This window comes from Cervus elaphus, chromosome 25 (assembly GCF_910594005.1).
Source record: "Cervus elaphus chromosome 25, mCerEla1.1, whole genome shotgun sequence".
NCBI classification, from domain to species: domain Eukaryota; kingdom Metazoa; phylum Chordata; class Mammalia; order Artiodactyla; family Cervidae; genus Cervus; species Cervus elaphus.
Window position 1 is genome coordinate 25,966,946 of NC_057839.1, and position 16,759 is coordinate 25,983,704.

At 40.8% G+C, this 16,759-nt stretch overlaps 1 non-coding gene across 1 annotated transcript; it reads left to right on the forward strand.

Annotated features, from left to right (window-relative positions):
• Positions 1–11,940: 11,940 nt before the first annotated feature.
• LOC122683988 lies at positions 11,941–12,071 on the forward strand. Its single transcript, XR_006337895.1, has one exon. It is a non-coding gene; the product is annotated as a small nucleolar RNA SNORA44 (small nucleolar RNA).
• The last annotated feature ends 4,688 nt before the right edge of the window (positions 12,072–16,759 follow it).

The window sequence follows — 16,759 nt, forward strand, 5'->3', positions numbered from 1 at the left end:
GTTGTTTTCTCAGTTATTTAATGGCTAAGGAACAGGTCTTAAAATAGTAAATTTATGTTAACTCTAAAAATGAATGTATTTTTGAGTTTTTATCCAGGTCAGACCTCTTCGACACTAGTCTGTGTATACTGAGAATTCATGTGGTTGTATACTTCAGAACAGTCTGTGTCTCTTCTCCAGACTTTGAGCTTGAATTTCTTTCTGCTTTCTTTCTTTTCTTTTTTTCCTCCATGTACATTGGTTTCCATTTCATTCCTTTTCAGAGTCTCCTATAAAACTCATTGGTCAATCAGTTTGATACATTCCAGTTGGCAGCCCTGTGGCTGCCTAATCAAAGTTGTCAGTTCTACAAGTGTTCCTCAATTTCTGCAGAGACCCATGGACCAGAAGATTAACTCTCAGCCCTGAGAACCTCAGGCTTTGCTTTCCAGCCCCGGCTCAGAGCCCTACCTCCCCTGAGTACTCACAATCACCGAGGAGTTGCTTATCATACACCACCTCCCAGGGACCTGAACTGGATCACTTCCATGAAGCAGCTGCCAGGGGCTCAGTTACCGCAAGGATCCACAGCCATGTAGGAGGGATCTTCCTGTGTTAAACTGACTGCTGACTTCTAAAAAAAATCTGACCACATTTCATTTTTGTGTTAATCATCAGAGGACCTTGCCTTCCTTCAGATAAACTCAACCTATGACTTTTTCCTCTTACTACAGGAAATCTATTGTGTGGCAAATATGCTAACACTGCTTAAATCCCAGAGTAAAATTACAAGAAGTGAGAGGAAACTCAACAAAACTGGCATCATTTTTAAAATAATTCTAGTTTTTCTCCAAGTCATAGGCAATAGTTTTCTAGAAGTAGATTTTACTTTTCACTTTTCAGATTGGAGACTGTTTTTCCATCTGGCTTTTCCACGTTCAAATTCATTTGTTACAAAACTGAAGTCAACATTCTCACAGCTCCTCAGTGGCAACTTACAGCTTTTCACCCAAGAAACAAAAGTAAAATTGATTTGAAGACAGGACAAGATGTACACAAGACACATTCAGAGATACCAGACTTTCCCAGCTTCCCGCTGTTTGCCTCACAGAGCAGAGCCAATCTCACATTCCTCCTCTTTGGCCCCAAAAAACTTCTCTGGAAATTCTCTCACATGACAGCCAAAGAGCTGTATTTAGAGCTATGAGTGAGGGCAAAGGATCACTTTAAAAAGAATGAGTCTGGGAGCTATTATTTTTTCCAGATGGATATGAAGTCATTTTCAAGAAAATAAAGGCATTGATTTCTTTGGGGGACTTGTCAATAACAGTTCAAAGTTTGCATTAACAGAGGAAGGAAGAAGCTTCATCTTCTAGGAAAAGATGATGGACTTAGTGATGGGAACCAAGGACAGGATTTTCTCTTAAGCCATAAATTTTTGTCGGTTAAGCTGCAGGGTCCCTTGCTTGCAGAGGCCCCCTGTGATTGCTGGGGGTTACTTGATGGTGGAAAAGGGAGGAAACATTTCTATGTAAGCGTTTCTGGTAAACTGCCTAATTTCAGAAAGAACGAACTGAAATCTCCACAGCTCTAGTCATTTGTTGTGATTTATTTTCTCTTTATCTATTTTCATGGCCACGTTTTTCATAATTTTATGTTACCTTAACAGGAGTGCCCAAAGCTGTATAAACTTCAGCATCCACAGAATCTGACTCCACTGTTGCAAAAGAATAGGTAATATTTAATTATAATTTATTGCCTAGAGTCAGTTTACAGTCATTTTAATTAGTGGCTCCTTTTTAATTTTAAAAACAATTACAGTATACCCTTTCCCTCATTCATCCAAGACACAGAATGTGAATTTGAGAAAAGTGTGTGTCTGTGTGTAAGTGTGTGTGTGTGTGCATGCACACGTTGCATACCATAGATTGGAGAAAGAACAATGATAGGGCTCTGAAAGCAGGCCTTTCTCCTTCTTCTAGAAAAATGGACTATTAATGTTTTTTCCTCACTGAGACATTGAAATTTCCTATATTGGCAATATTTGGTGGCTTTTCACAGTTGTGAACATGTACTGTTATTTCAAAGAACCCACCACTACCACCACCCACCTTTCCCCTGAGTACAACTTGCTGGACTAAAAGATTCTATCATTGTATCTCCTAAAAAATATGGGGTTCCCAAATGGCACTGGTTGTAAAGAACCCGCCTGCCCATGCAGGAGATATAAGAGACATGGGTTTGATCCTGGGTCCAGAAGATCTCCTGGAGTAGGAAACAGCAATCCAGTCCAGTATTTTTCCCTGGAGAACCCATGTCAGCGTTTCACACTGTCCTATCCAGGAGACTCTCCAAAGAATTTGTCTGGTCTTAGTACAAAGAATGGTTTACTTATTTTGGGCCACTGGCTTTTTTTTTTTTTATCTTATCAACTGTGTAAACTGTATAACCAGTCACACCTCCCACTTTGAGTTGATTGCTGGTCAGCCTGAAGTTAAATCTGCACCCAGGTCATGACTAATAATTATGGTGTGCATTTTTAGTTACATTCCTGGCTCTGTTTTGCATTGTCCTTATTCTTTTATTTCTAATTATTATTCATGCTGTACCGTTCAGTTTCTATATCCTTTCTCAAAAGAGTAGCAATATGAATTAATAAAACATTATTTCCAAAATATTCTGTTAATAGTTTTATCATAGCCATAAGGATTTGTAGCAAAAATTCTCTACTTATCGCATCAAAAGCTAAAAGGATTTTGAAGGAGGAATATTTAGCTGTGAAGCAGCCTTCTTGATGCTTCCCACTTACTCTCTCCACACTCACACTTCTGCTTACTTACCGAGGACGTCAGGTGTGCCTCTTCCACTATCCCAGCCGTCTGTCACTTAATCTCAGGGAACACTAATGGTGATACCTGTTTCTATCCCATCTGTGCCTCTTAGAATTTATCCCACCCTCAATCCCTCCCCACTCCAATTCCTGATACAGAATGCTCTGAGAACGCTTACCAAGATTCAGATTGTGCTCAGGGTGTCAACAAAATGCACTCAGGGCAGATGGATACAAACAAAATTTTAGGGAAGATTCTTAAGAGTCTGAACAAGAGTGTGAAAGGTGCTCTGACCCTAGGGATGGCATTACATATAATTCAGACAGGAAAGAAGAAATCTGATTGGGGGAGGAGGAGGCCCAATCCACTGGACCCTCCTCAAGACTTGAGTTATCTTTGTGGAGACACTAGACCTGCTGGAAGCGGCAGGCAAGGATTGCTGTGCCGAGAGACCTGAAAGTGGGAAAAGCTGCTGATTAGCAGAGACAGGGCTTTAACCCTTGTCAGGACAGTCTTCCTCTGGACTAATCTGAATTTAATAGCCCCCATTCAAACTTCTAATCATTCAAAATGTCAGACTCAGGTCGGGGTGAGAACAGAGTCTAACAGCCAGGCACTGACCATTACTGCAAAATGTTAGTTCTCATGTCCTTTTGCCCCCATGCTGCTGCTGCTGCTGCTAAGTCACTTCAGTCGTGTCCGACTCTGTGTGACCCCATAGACAGCAGCCCACCAGGCTCCTCTGTCCACAGGATTCTCCAGGAAAGAATACTGGGGTGGGTTGCCATTGCCTTCTCCTTTTTGCCCCATATGCCCCTCTTATGGAAGTATTTAGTCCCAAGAGTGTAGCATCATCCACCTGTCTGACTTCACTCTCCTAGAAGCTCCCTCACTGACATCATCGCTCTCTTTTCTCTATTTCAGTCAGGGGTACATTTCTCAGACTTTTTCCCCTATTCCTAAAAAGAGGGGGTAGGTTAGCACTGGGTAAATCTGAGACTCTGCATGAACATTTTATTTCTACCCACAAATTGAGCGATGACTACTACGGAGTTATGTCACCTAGGAAAGGAAAGTCAACCTTCAAAAACACTTCAAGACCAGATGGAAGGAGGCATTGAATGGTGTCTCAGTCAGCGTGGGCTGCTATAGCAAAGTATCATAAACCGGGTGACTTATAAACAATGTAACTTTGTTTCTCACAGTTCTTGAGGCTGGGAAGTCCAAGATCAAGGCGCCTGCAGATCTGGTGTCTGGTGAAAGCCCACATCCTGGCTTGCAGACTCCACAACTGAGGTTGCAGACATCCAAATGGTGAGAATGGCAGACACTCTTCATTGCTTCCCAACATTCATTCCCCCACATTTTTCTTTGCTAACAAAATTCTAGTTTTGCTCAAGTATTAGGTGACCATGTGTCTCAAACACTGGGTTCTTACCCCTTCCAGGGGTGAATCCTGATTCATCTAGGCTGGTCATGGTATTCTGTTTAGGATTATAAAGCAATTGAATATTGACATTGAGCATATTTTTAAGTGCTTATTGGTCATTTTTTATCTTCTCTGGAGAAAGGTCTAAGTCTTCTCCCCATCTTTTGATAGGTTGTTTGGTTTTTTGTTTTCACATTGTAAGAATTCTTTATATCTCCTACATATTAATCACTTATCAGACATGTGATTTGCAATTATTTTTACCAGTTCTGTGGGTTGCCTTTTCACTGACACACACAAGTTTTAATTTTGATGAATCCAGTATATCTAATTTTTTCTGTGTAATAATAGATGCACATACTATAATTGCATGTAAATCTGCAATTATCTTAAATTTAAAAGTTCAATCAATCAGATAACATGTAAAAACCCTTCCTAGCTTGTGAGCCATACAAAAACAAACATCATTTGGACGCAAAGCCATGGTCTGCCACCTCCTGCTACAGATAGAAAATAGAGCTGCAACTCTTTCCCTGTATTCAAAAACTCTGTCCTTTCCTCATCTTGCTCCTAACCCACTGTTTCTGGGCTCAAGAACTTAAAATATTACAGCCACATATATTTCTGTGTATAGGACTATGTGTATAAACCTGGTTCTATCTTATATATTCCAAAAATCAAAGGACTTCAAAAAATAGCTACAATTCCACATTTAAGTTTAAGAAGCCAATACTTCAGGGTTTTAAATGCCCCTGTAAAGCTCTGCTCTTCCCATTTATTTCTTCTCTTTGCAGCATCATGGCAGAGGGTTTTAGGAAGAGCACGTTTGCACCCATCCACTCGATCTCCCTCCGCTCCTGGGAACCCTTCCTCTGCATTCTCACACAGACTGCTCTTGACCTCCCACGGCTCCTGAGGCAGCTTCTTCTATTGCCTAAAAGCTCTAATTGTTAGAAAGTCCTGATATCACCACATTCCAAGGAGAGTTTTCAATCCCTTTTTAAAATTAAGCACAGAGTCTGGTTTAAAGAAGATTTTCATAACAATAATGTTCTGGTTCTCAAACAGGGAGATGGCTTTGCACAGTTTTCATTATGTTCTCTATGTTTACCTTAATGTTTTACACAAATTCTTTTTTATATGTTGAATATTTTATAATAAACACATTTTTTTCATTTATTTTTATTAGTTGGAGGCTAATTACTTTATAATATTGTAGTGGTTTTTGCCATACATTGACATGAATCAGCCATGGATTTACATGTGTTCCCCATCCTGAACCCCCCTCCCACCTCCCTCCCCATCCCATCCCTCTGGGTCATCCCAGTGCACCAGCCCCGAGCACTTGTCTCACACATCCAACCTGGGCTGGCGATCTGTTTCACACTTGATAATATACATGTTTCGATGCTGTTCTCTCAGATCATCCCACCCTCGCTTTCTCCCATGGAGTCCAAAAGTCTGTTCTATACACCTGTGTCTCTTTCTGTCTTGCATATAGGGTTATCATTACCATCTTTCTAAATTCCATATATATGTGTTAGTATACTGTATTGGTGTTTATCTTTCTGGCTTACTTCACTCTGTATAATGGGCTCCAGTTTCATTCATCTCATTAGAACTGATTCAAATGAATTCTTTTTAATGGCTGAGTAATATTCCATTGTGTATATGTACCACAGCTCTCTTATCCATTCGTCTGCTGATGGGCATCTAGGTTGCTTCCATGTCCTGGCTATCATAAACAGTGCTGCAATGAACACTGGGGTGCACGTGTCTCTTTCAGATCTGGTTTCCTCAGTGTGTATGCCCAGGAGTGGGATTGCTGGGTCGTATGGCAGTTCTATTTCCAGTTTTCTAAGGAATCTCCACACTGTTCTCCATAGTGGCTGTACTAGTTTGCATTCCCACCAACAGTGTAAGAGGGTTCCCTTTTCTCCACACCCTCTCCAGCATTTATTGCTTGTAGACTTTTGGATAGCAGCCATCCTGACTGGCATGTAATGGTACCTCATTGTGGTTTTGATTTGCATTTCTCTGATAATGAGTGATGTTGAGCATCTTTTCATGTGTTTGTTAGCCATCTGTATGTCTTCTTTGGAGAAATGTCTGTTTAGTTCTTTGGCCCATTTTTTGATTGGGTCATTTATTTTTCTGGAATTGAGCTGCAGGAGTTGCTTGTATATTTTTGAGATTAATCCTTTGTCTGTTTCTTCGTTTGCTATTATTTTCTCCCACTCTGAAGGCTGTCTTTTTACCTTTCTTATAGTTTCCTTTGTTGTGCAAAAGCTTTTAAGTTTCATTAGGTCCCATTTGTTTAGTTTTGCTTTTATTTCCAATATTCTGGGAGGTGGGTCATAGGGGATCCTGCTGTGATTTATGTCGGAGGGTGTTTTGCCTATGTTCTCCTCTAGGAGTTTTATAGTTTCTGGTCTTCCATTTAGATCTTTAATCCATTTTGAGTTTATTCTTGTGTATGGTGTTAGAAAGTGTTCTAGTTTCATTCTTTTACAAGTGGTTGACCAGTTTTCCCAGCACCACTTGTTAAAGAGGTTGTCTTTTTTCCATTGTATATCCTTGCCTCCTTTGTCAAAGATAAGGTGTCCATAGGTACGTGGATTTATCTCTGGGCTTTCTAATAAACAAATTTTTTAAGCAAGCAATTCATCATTCTTTCTATTAAAAATATTGCTATTTCTAAACAGAAGTATTTCTATTGTTACAGAAAAGACATCAATGCAAACTATCTCAGGGGTTTGGAGGGTTAAAGAGAAGATCCCCAATGCCACAGCCCCAACCCACTGTGAAGTATCCCAGACAAGGCAACTGCCTCCCCACAGTCCTCCGCACCTCCCTCTAGTCTGTTCTCTGCACTGCAGCTGGACTGATCTTTTCAAAAGGCATGTCTGATTCATGCTTCACACATTTTAATAGTCTCTCATCAATCTCAGGATAAAGACCAAAGACCCACCAAGCTCAACACTGGCAGTCTCCAGCCTCATCTTCTTTCCTTTCCCTCCCTCCATGCTCCATATTCTCCATTCTTATACTTTGTCCCGCTCTTGGAGAAGCTACTTGTTCAGTCTGAATACTCTCTTCCTCCCACATGCACCACTACCTGCCAGGGACATAGGTTTTCATTTTTTTTCAGTAGATACCTAGGAGTTTGAGACCATTGTATGGGCTAAGTGTGTGTTTCACTTTATGAGAAACTGCCAAATTGTTTTCCGAAGTGGTTGCACCATTTGTATTTCCATGAGCAATGTATGAAATTTCCAGTTGCTTTCATCTTTGCTAGCACTTGGCTTTGGTAGTCTTTGGTATAGGCTGTATTTTTAAGAAAGTGTAGAATAATATCTGATTATGAGATTTTGCCAAAATGCATAGAAGATGAGTAACTTCTTTGAACTCATTTTGGTGACAGTGCTCTGGTCTAAGCTATCTCCCACTCATCCTCCAGTGTTCATGGTAATAACCTTTAGCCAAGTTGCTATGAAAGCACAGGGGGATTTAACATGCTTAACCACAGAGGTTGTTTTTCAGACTGAATTGATAAATGCACTGCAGCTTCAAAGTTTTACCCTAACATCTCAACAAAGCTTAGAGTCACCCTCGACCACGACTTCTCTGCTGGAGTCAAAGTGATGAGTGTGAAGGTCACGTGTGTGGAAATGTCACAAAGGGCCTAGTCACAGAGGGTGCAAAGACTTCCGGGAACGGAAATACTTTTGAAGGTTGGTTAACATATTTTCCAGATCAACTGCTGGTTAAACTCTTTAGAAAACTACTCGTGAATTTTTTTTTTTCCTTCACACAAAATCTACCTGTTGGTAAGCACCAGGAGATGCCAGTACTTTTGACAAATGTAGTTTGCAATACTAAATATAAGTGTGGCTAATATTACACCAATTAAAAGGCTGATGTGCAAATTGCTAGGAGTATTTTACAGATAATTTGCTTTTTATTTCATCAGAATATTCCAGTGAGAATGTTTGTGACTGAAAGGTAATAGGCGGCCAGCTCTGGAACTAGCCTTTGCTAAGGTAACATATTAATGAGTCATCAGAGGCTATAAATAGAACCCAGCATGAACTTCTGTCCACAATTACACCACTATTCCCACAAAGGGAGCTGTTACTAATGACAGAACACAGCCTGCTAGCCACTATTATAACCGAGGAGGGGTGCAGACCAGGCAACCACAGCCCTCTGGGAAATGTGCCTGGAGGTACATTTTGCCAAGATGTCATTATGTGCTTTTTTGGTCTCCTTTACAGCCTGTGAAGCAGCTGTGCTGTTTTCCTTAGGGATCATCACTGTGTGTACCAGCCAAGATTTTCCAATTCTCTCAGATGATAAATCCCTGACAGTCACTGCCTTAAGGCATCTATTTATCTTATCTTTGTCTCTTCCCTATTCCTTCCCAACATATATTATAATGTATCATATAGCACAGTAGCATGTACATAAAGTGAAAGTGAAAGTGAAGTCGCTCAGTCGTGTCCAACTCTTTGCAACACCGTGGACTACAGCCCACCAGACTCCTCTGTCCATGGGATTCTCCAGGCGAGTATACTGGAATGGGTTGCCATTTCCTTCTTCAGGGGACCTTCCCGACCCAGGGATCGAACCCAGGTCTCCTGCATTGCAGGCAGACGCTTTAACCTCTGAGCTACCAGGGAAGCCCAGCATGTACATAGGAGGGGTCCATAATTGATGGATGGATGAATGGATAGATGAAGGGATGGGTGGATAAGAAAGTTAACTATGCTTCCACAGAATACTCTGGAATTTTGACCTTTTATATAAACAGAGGAATACATTCAAGTCAATTTCCTATGTAACATGCATCTAAATGTTTCCCTGACCTAAAAAAAAAAAAAAATTTCTTCACCAACAGTCCTACTGTGTGTCCTCACTTCTGCCCTGCTCATTTCTTCAGATGATAATGAGGAGAGAATAACATATCACCTAGAAGCAGAGAGAGAGCAAATATGTTCAGAAACTATCACTCTCCACACCTTAATTCCAATTTCACACTAGCCTTGAAGGGAGGACAGAATACAGGAAAAATAAGGGTGAGGAGATAGAAGTAGTCAGAAAATGGTCTAGTACACAAAGACCGCTGGGGTAGATGGCCACAGAGCTCTCCACCGTGGGAGCCTGTCTGTAAAGGCACCAAGTTGTGGGGAAGAAGTCCAGAAAAGGGAGATAAAGAAGCAGCCAATCCAAACAGATTTTCTTCACTGATGGTTTTTTGCCTGATTGTTCCTCACCTCTATGACCAAGTCTGCAGTGAATGCGTCCAGCCCTGAGTCAGCCTGAGGAAGCAGGGGAAGGCGGGGAAGGCAAGGTGTATGTGGTAGTACAGCAATTTCCTGTTTTTGCTCATGGTCAGATGCAATCTGAACACTAGGGAGTTCAATCACTGAATCTTCTTCACCGGTTCAAGTCCAAACTGTAACATCATTGTGATCTAACCCCTTGGGAATTCTCTGGTGAGAAGGATCTCAGCTACACTGCTCCACTTCAGTACAGGCTAGACCCAGTCAGTCTAGTCACTCAGTCATGTCCGACTCTCTTTGACCCCATGGACTGCAGCATGCCAGGCTTCCCTGTCCATCACCAACTCCCAGAGCTTGCTCAATCTCATGTCCATTGAGTTGGTGATGCCATCCAACCATCTCATCCTCTGTCATCCCCTTTTCCTCCTGCCTTCTTTCTTTCCCAGCATCAGGGTCTTTTCCAATAAATCAGTTCTTTGCTTAAGTATTGGAGCTTCAGCTTCAGAATCAGTCCTTCCAATGAATATTCAGGACTGATATCCTTTAGGGTTGACTGGCTGGGTCTCCTTGCAGTCTAAGGGACTCTCAAGAGTCTTCTCCAACACCACAGTTCAAAAGCATCAATTCTTCGGTGCTCAGCTTTCTTTTGGTCCAGCTCTCACATCCATACATGACTACTGGAAAAACCATAGCTTTGACCTGACAGACCGTTGTCAGCAAAGTAATGTCCCTGTTTTTTAAGGTGATGTCTAGGTTGATCATAGCTTTTCTTCCAAGGAGCAAGCGTCTTTTAATTTCATGGCTGCAGTCACCATCTGCAGTGATTTTGGATCCCCCCAAAATAAAGTCTGTCACTGTTTCCACTGTTTCCCCATCTATTTGCCATGAAGTGATGGGACTGGATGCTATGATCTAGTTTTTTGAATGTTGAGGCCATACTAATTCCTAGGAGCTATAATTAGATGGGAGCAGAAATCTGATGATCTCAAAATTCTGCATCCAACCAAACTTGGCACAAACTCCAAGAGGGCACATAAGCTACAGTCTACCTTCTAACCACCAGAAGTTGTTAAGACTCCTTGAACTTTCTAAAGAAGATTCAGTTTGTTACAGATTCACACATTGAAGCCTGGACCCAAGATCCTGTTACATTCTCCTGAGACCAGTCTCTAACAAGTACAAACATCTTAAAAATGAAAGATATCTACATACAGCCTCCCAAGATCAAAACATTCAAAAATTAGAATCACTTGGGGAACTTTTTTTTTTAGTTTCTTTTAAATTAAAGCAAAAGTCATATAATGTAAAATTAACCATTTTAAGTATACAATTCAATGGTATTTAGTACATGCACTGTGTACAAAAAGCATCTATATTTCTTTTAAGACATTTCCTCACCCTAAATGAACATTCATACCCATTAAGAAGTCACACCTGCTGAGCATTTTAGAAATACATATTCCATGGCCCCAAACCCAAGGGATTGAAATTCAGTGAACATAGGAATATTTTTCAAAACTTTTCAGGGATCTCACTTCTATATATTTACCCAAGAGAAATAAAAATGTACGTCCACACAAAGAACTATGTATGAATGGTTATAGCAGCTTTATTCATAATCATCCAAATTTCGGAATAACCTAAATGTCTCTGAGCTGAGGGTATATAAACAAACTGTGGTACATCTGTATAATAGAATAGTACTCAGCAATTAAGAGGAACAAAGTTCTGATAAAAGCAACAACAAGGATGAATCTCCAGTATATTGTACAAAGTAAAGGAATTCCCTTTCTATACTATAATTCCACTTATATGACTTTCTGGAAAATGTGAAACCTTAGTGATGGAGGACAGATGAGTGTTTTCCCGAGTTTAAGGATGGGGATGGGTTTTGAGTACAAAAAGATAACACGAGGGAATTTTGGGAGGAGTGGTGAAATGGTTCTACTTCTTGATTATGATGGTGGTAACAAGCATTTGTCAAAACTCGTAGAACTTAACACCAAAAAGTGAATTTTACTCTTTAAATTTTAAAATAAATTGGAAAACATTTTAAAGTTTTCTGGATGTGTATGGGGTGCAGCCTGTTTGGGGAACAAGTGCATAATAATACTGGACAACCTGGTTATTCTATAACCCAGTCAAGTTATACTTTGGACACCTGGGGCCTGCCAACTTACCTTTACTATCTCTCTATTTGTCATCATGGCATCTGGACATTTTCCACAGACAAGTATAAAAGTAAGCTGTCAGGTGAAGCAGATCACAGACATGGACTATGCAATTGTTCTATTCTGGCGTTTGTCAAACTGAAATCATCACACCAAATGCAGTGACTTTAGAACCTTTCTTAAAAATAGGAGTTAGTAGTTTGAGATGGGCATGTACACACTGCTGTATTTAAAATGGATAACCACAACATGTTTCCAAGGGCTGTGGCCTGTTGTGGCCATGGAATCTCCAACTGCATGCGAGAGCAACGTGGAGAGACTTTGACAGCACAGGTCAGCATAATACCTGCAGCTGCCACTCGCCTTTCCTATAATCTCTCAGGATTTGGGCTGGAAGTCTTCCACTTGAATCCATGTTTCCATCAAAATCACATTCTGTGTAGATTAGGTTTTTTGTTAGCGCTTAAAAAATAAATAAATTAAATAAAATGGATAACCAACAAGGACCTACTGCACATGGAACTCTGCTCAATGTTATTTGTCAGCCTAGATGGGAGGGGAGTTTGAGGGAGAATGAATACAAGAATGTGTATGGCTGAATCCCTCCCTATTCACCTGAAACTATCACAACATTGTCGATCAGCTGTACACTAACACAAAATAGAAAGTTCAAAAAAAAGAAAAAAGCCATATTCTGCTGTAGTTAACCATCTACTTAAAATGGATAAGATTCAAGTAGAAGCTCCCAGATGAGAGAAGAGAAATGAGAAGTAGTCAATGCTTAGATTGGAAGATAATGCTCATTTCAAAGGAAAGAAAACAATGACAAACCCCTCCCTGTGTAGTTAGGTAGATTTATCTACTGTTTCCATCCACTAATGTACGTTTCCAAATCTGCAATTCTTTTTTGCTTGTGCTAGCCTCAAACCTTTTCTGTTACCACTATTGCTCTGCTTCCTCATCACTTTGCAAACTAAGCATTCTGTTCGCCTAGCTTCTTTTTTTAGACCTGCTTGTGCCTGGGAGGAAATGGAGCTACGAGTGTTTTCTTTCCATTCAAAACTGGAACTTTTTTGTACTGGGGGAGGAAGCTGAGGACTTGAAACTTACTCCCAGCAGTTTGAGACAGTACTGTTGTTTATTGTTTAGTTGCTAAAGTCATGTCCAATTCTTTGCAACCTTATGGACTGCAGCATGCCAGCCTCCTCTGTCATTCACTGTCTCCCTGGGTTTGCTCAAATTCATGTCCATTAGTTTGGATGGTTGGATGGTTCAAACTTGTACCACCCAACCATCTCATCTTCTGTCGTCCCCTTCTCTTCCAGCCTTCAATCTTTCCCAGCATCAGGGTCTTTTCTAACAAGTAAGCTCTTTGCATCAATGGCCAAAGTATTGGAGCTTCAGCTTTAGCATCAGTCCTTCCAATGAATATTCAGGGTTGATTTCCTTTAGGGTTGACAAATTAGAACTTCTTGCAATCCAAGGGACTCTCAAGAGTCTTTTCCAGCACCACAATATGAAGGCCTCAATTCTTTGGCACTCAGCCTTCTTTATGGTCCAACTCTCACATCCACACATGACTGCTAGAAAAACTATAGCTTTGACTATTTAGACCTTGGTCAGCAAAGTGATGTCTCTGCTTTTTAATACTCTTTCTAGATTTGTCACAGCTTTCCTTCCAAGTAGCATGGATTTTTTAAATTTCATGTTTGCAGTCATCATCCACAGTGATTTTGGAACCCAAGAAAATAAAATCTGTCACTGTTTCCACCTTTTCCCTTTTTATTTATCATGAAATGATGGAACTGGATGCCATGATCTTAGTTTTTTTTAATGTTGTTTTAAGCCAGCTTTTTCACTTTCCTCTTTCACCCTCCTCAAGAGTCTCTTTAGTTCCTTTTCGCTTTCTGCCATGAGAGTGCGATCATCTGCATATCTGAGGCTGTTGATATTTCTCCGAACAATCTTGATTCTAGCTTGTAATTCATCCAGCCTGGCATTTCACATGATGTACTCTGCACAGAAAGTCAAATAATCAGGTTGACAATATACAGTCTTGTCGTACTCCTTTCCCAATTTGGAACTAGTCCATTGTTCCATGTCCAGTTCTAACTGTTGCTTCTTGACCTACATACAGGTTTCTCAGGAGACAGGTAAGGTTGTCAGCTGTTCCTGTCGCTTTGAGAATTCTCCAGTTTGTTGTGATCCACACAGTCAAAGGCTTGAGCATAGTCAATGAAGCAGAAATAGATGTTTTTCTGGAATTCCCTTACTTTCTCTATGATCCAAGGGATGTTGGTGATTTGATCTCTGGTTCCTCTGCCTTTTGAGACAGCCCTGAGTTTTCCCGTAAGCCTCTCTAGAAGCCCTTGTGTTATAAATTATATATAAATTTTTCACACCCTCCAGAAAGCAAGTTGGGCAAATTCTCCTGATGCCAGATGGCTCGGCAGACTTTTCTGATGTTACTACTCTATTGCACATCTCTCCCTCTATTACCCCATGTCCCAAGTACATTCAACTAGAAAGTGCATAAAAAACTCATTATTTCACAGGTCCTCAGGCAAAAGTTCCTTCTCTTTGAAGGATTGATTTTATCCCTCCCCAAACTGTGAGTAGTGAGTCTTCCTCCACAGTTCCAATCTGAGCACCTAAGTGTGCTGTCCTGGGAACCTAGGATATAGCCAGGCATTCTATTCAGTAATATGGTTTTTACTGAATGATTTGACTTAAAATAAAAACAATATTGGGACTTGCACAAATTTGATAGTAAAAATGACTTTTTAGGAAAATTGCCACATTTATTATATCAATCAGAATTGTTTGGTTGTAAGTGGCAGACCATATTTGAACTAGCTTGGTGAGGGAAGGTCATCTAGTGCTCATATAATCAGATTACGACTTCCCTGTAGCTCAGTTGATAAAGAATCTGCCTGCAATGCTGGAGGCCCAGGTTCGATCCCTGGGACGGAAAAATACCCTGGAGAAGGGAGTGGCAACCCACTCCAGTATTCTTGCCTGGAAAATCCCATGGACAGAGGAGACTGGTGGGCTATAGTCCATGGGTTTGCAAAGAGTCAGACACCACTGAGCGACTAACACTTTCAGTTTCAGAGGGAGAAGGTCATCTAGTACTCATGTAATCAGAAAAGATAAGGGAAAGCATAATCCAAGGGCTGGAGACCATTAATACAGTTTTCCTTTCTGCCTCTTGCTTCTGCTTTTCTCTGCAGGAGAAAAACAGAGGGAACAAAAGATGCAAATCACATTTGTGTACATTAGGATGGACACACACACACACACTCCAGTCACATTTAAAAGATTCAGTCTATATATTAGAGCAATGAGATGCAAGGGAACAATGTCCAAAAGGAAGAGGACAGCACAAATGTGGCCCCTGGGAGAACTGTTCTGAGCCAAGAAGAGATTCTTTTTATCTTAAGACATCATATATTTCCAGGCACAAAGCCTCATATCCCCAAGAATTCATTGACATCATTATGAGAAGCACAGACATGTCATACAGTACTTTGCTGCTGCTGCTAACTCACGTCAGTCGTGTCCAACTCTGTGCGACCCCATAGACGGCAGCCCACCAGGCTCCCGTCCCTGGGATTCTCCAGGCAAGAACACTGGAGTGGGTAATACAGTACCTTAGAAGGCCTCAAATCCATGTCCTGTGAAGACTTCTCTAGTGAAGCATTGTCTGTTCTTTGATAAGATATTTAGATGGACCCTGAGAGCCTCAGGAACTTTGGGGGATAAGACAATGACAGAGAGTTAAAAATCCTTTTCAGGAAAAAAAAAAAAAAGAGCAGGAATGTTGGGTAATTAAAAGAAAGAAATGGATGAAAGGAATAAAGTGAGAGAACAAGTCGGCATGAGCCTGAGCACTGCATTGAAAGTCCCTAGTAGTTAGAAGGCCAAGGACTCTCTAAAAATTAGGACTATAACATTAAATGTGAAAAGTTTGTATCTCTGTGGTGTAAATCCTCTGACCAAGATAGATTTGGTGTTATACAAAGCCATTTTCTTTTCTTCCTTAGTTCAAAACTAGACTATATTTCCCAGCCATCCTGGAGGTTCTAGTCAATGGAATGTGGGCGGGAGGGATGTGGGCCACCTCCAGGCCTGGCTACTATAATTCCCACCTTATTCTCCACACCTTGCCCTCAGCTGCAGAGGATCAGGTGGAGGAAGCAAGGGCCCCGGAAGATGCTGGAGCCACCAGAAGAAGGACTGGGCAGATCAGGCCCCTTCCCATAACCACTGAACTATGACTTAAGTAAGGGATCATCCTTTTCCTCTTCTGCTCTTGTTGTTAACTTCTTGCAATTGGGACTGGTTTGCTATAGTGGTTAAGCAGACTCACCCTGACTAAAACTTCTTCATCTCATACCCTTTCAAAACTTTTTAAAAAGTCTGCTATACATACAAATATGGTGGCTCTGTGGTGATCATCAAGGAGGCTGAATTTCACATCTGATTTAACATGGCAGGGAATAGAAATTGCATTTATAGGAAAGCAATATGTTCCATGATCTAAACCCATCTACAAAAGCAGGGCTGATACAGAATGAGATAGTTGGATAGCATCACCCACTCAGTGGACATGAGTTTGAACAAACTCCAGGAGATAGTGAAGGACAGGGAAGCCTGGTGTGCTGCCATCCATACGGCTGCAAAGAGTCAGACACGACTTAGCAATTGAACAACAACAAAAGCAGGAGTTCAGGGCCAGCCATGACCATGAGATCATAAACTCTTTCAATACTTTACAGAAGTATTGAAATGGGCTTCGACTTCTACCGAGCAAGGAATGAAGGAGGTTTTATGAAACTTTACCTAGATCTGAAGGGAATAGCACGGATTATGTTGCTATTTTTGTTGCGGGTCAGGATGCAATGAGTGAAAACAGTTTTTGACTAACGTGACAAGGGTGAAGATTTTAAAACTTTTATGACCACAAAATCCTGAATTAATAATTAAATCACTTGGATGCTTACAGAAGTATTTTGCTCTGAAAAATCCCTGATAGCTGAATGGAGTCTGTTCTTACAGGCA